At 40.5% G+C, this 2,628-nt stretch overlaps 1 non-coding gene across 1 annotated transcript; it reads left to right on the top strand.

Moving 5' to 3' along the window:
- Positions 1-273: 273 nt before the first annotated feature.
- LOC111890885 (U6 spliceosomal RNA) lies at positions 274-376 on the top strand. Its single transcript, XR_002850033.1, has one exon. It is a non-coding gene; the product is annotated as a U6 spliceosomal RNA (small nuclear RNA).
- The last annotated feature ends 2,252 nt before the right edge of the window (positions 377-2,628 follow it).

The raw sequence follows: 2,628 nt of genomic DNA, 5'->3' as shown, positions 1-2,628 counted from the left end.
TGTAACAACCCCCTCTGGAACATATTACAATATTGTCCACTTTGGGCTCCAAACACGAAAACTTACCAGAAGGTCACCCATCCCAGTACTACTCCCGCTCGAGCAAGCTTAACTGCAAAGTTCTTATGGGATTTGTTGCCCTCATAGATTTAAAACGCGTTGTGACAAGGAAGGTATCCACACCCATTATAAAGAAATGTTTCCTTCACCTTCTGAGCCGATGTGGGATCAGGTGCAACCACCTCCACCCTCCATTGTAGGGTTCATGTAGTTGTCGAACACATTGACCTATTCCCCAGTTCTCTGATACATAGAAGATTAGCATGGCACCTGTGCAAGGATCACACATACAAATCGAGATATGTGTAACATCCTGTTCCGAATCGTTTCCTAATTCTGGGATGTAACCCAAAGATCGGATATCATAAGGATTAGGGCCTTTTGGAAGGATATATTTAGACCCATGTGGGTGAGGGTAATGTAGATTTGATGACTTGGATGTTCAATTTGTATTTTAGAGCCAAATGCTATATTGCTAAAGTGTCAGACCGGCCTTATATGAATTTTGGATTTTAATTCGGGAAGTTTTAAGGCAAGTATTAATTAACAGAAATAGAGCTTCTCGTTACCTATTTCTGGATATAAGGATCGTCGAAAATAGAGTTAGAAGAAAGAAGTTATAGCCTACGGAAGTTGGTGGGTTGAAGGCTAAACCTAGTACGAGAGGAGGACAAAGGGAGTACGTTGGGAGTACTAGGGCGAAGGGCCGCATGTGCTCCTTGGAGTACACTGGGCGTACCAGAGTTATGCATGAGATGCTCATGTCAGACCCAAACCCTAATTTAGGGTCTAGGACCCTATTTAAGCTCCTTAACTCAACACCAAACCCTATTATATGCAGCTACCATCCCTTTAAACCCTAGAAACAGAACCCTAGCCTTCATTGGTGTGTTTCTTGAGCTTGTGGAGTGTTTTCATGCATCTTGGTGATAATTGAAGAAGAAGGATCTTCTTGGAGAAGTGTAGGATTTCTTGGAGCTTTTGGATCTAGTCTTTGTGCATCTTGATCTATCTTCTGTAGGTATAAAGTTTCTATCTTGATGACTCTAGGTGGTAGATCTAGTCTAAAGAATATTTTTGTTCATTTTGGTTCTTATAGTCATCATTGTAAGTATGAGTTACTCCAAGACCTTAGAATCCTGGATCTTGGCATTTAGGAGGTCTGTTGTTCAAAAAAATTTCATCTTGCTGAGTTATTTTGGACCATGTATGAGTTTAGATGATTATTATGGACTTTATTAAGGTTTTGGTCCCATTAAGCCATACAAAGGAGTAAACTTGCCAACTTTAGGTGTTAAGACATCTCCTTAGGGCCATATATGAGTTTGGCGGTCTTTGTCTAAACCACTAATAGATTTTGTGGTGTTGTTGGCCTTTAGAAGAGTACGTTGGGCGTACAAGTGTACGCGAAGTGTAATGGGGGTAGCTTGCTTTATCGGTTTGTACATTTTGCTTCAGGGCTATATATGCAGGCCTTGCGTCTCTGGTACGTAGGGCGTACACCCCAGGATGGATAATTTCAGCATTTTAGTGTTTAGACCTTGGTGAGCCATTGGACTTCTGACTTTCGGCCATGGATAGGTTGTAGGATTTCTTAGTATTTCTCCCGTGATATTTTTGGGCCTAATTATGAAGTTGGGCCAATTTGGGCTTCGCGCTGCAATTTAGGGATTCAGAATTTTCATGCAAATGGGTTGGATTTTGGTTTTGGGTCATGAAAGAAAGGTTAAAATGGTCTTTTACGCTTTAAAAAGTTGGATTATGGAATGGACCTCAAATTTTGGGTTATCAGGTTAATTATCAATTAAGGATGTATTTATTGTTAGTTGGTGCGAGGTTATCTGTTTCAATGACCCGAGCAATCATTTGGTTATTAGCGAATTGAGGTGAGTCTCCTCGCTATACTCGTAGGTCGAAGGCACCAATGTCGGTCCACTAGGTTCTGATATGTTAGATGTATTTGTGACTCTTGCATGGTATGTTGGACTAGGCCAATAGGTATGCTCGTCTAGGCCCATTGTATGACGGGTTAGGACCATTTATATGTTGGTCTAGGCCTGTGGATCAAGAAGGGCTAGGCCTATTTTATGCTATTTAGATGCTAACTGTCTTTGTGACTTTTGCATTTATATGATTGGGATGGACCCATTGGTTTAGCAGGGCTAGGCCCATTATGCTGGGTTGGGCTCAATATGTGGGTTAGGCCCAATGTGTGGGCTAGGCCCATAGGTATGTATGGTATGTTGTATATTTGCGAACTCACTAAGATTTATGCTTACAGTTTTTACTGCTATGGTTTTAGGTACTTCCGGTTCGAAAGGGAAAGGCTCCGTGTGATCACAGTGCATCCACCCATATTTTTGTATTGTGATGATTTTAAGATTGTACTCTGATGATTGTTTTATTATGAAATACTTTTAAATGTTTGAATAAAAGATAATTGGTGTTTTGATTGTATTAAAAATGAATTTTTTACCTCATAATTTTTGGGACGTTACAAGTTGGTATTAGAGCCTTGGTTTGAGGGATTCAAGCACACTCTCGGGTATCTCTGAAATCAAACTAAGG

This window comes from Lactuca sativa, chromosome 7 (assembly GCF_002870075.4).
Source record: "Lactuca sativa cultivar Salinas chromosome 7, Lsat_Salinas_v11, whole genome shotgun sequence".
NCBI classification, from domain to species: domain Eukaryota; kingdom Viridiplantae; phylum Streptophyta; class Magnoliopsida; order Asterales; family Asteraceae; genus Lactuca; species Lactuca sativa.
This window is presented reverse-complemented; position numbering and strand designations above follow the sequence as displayed.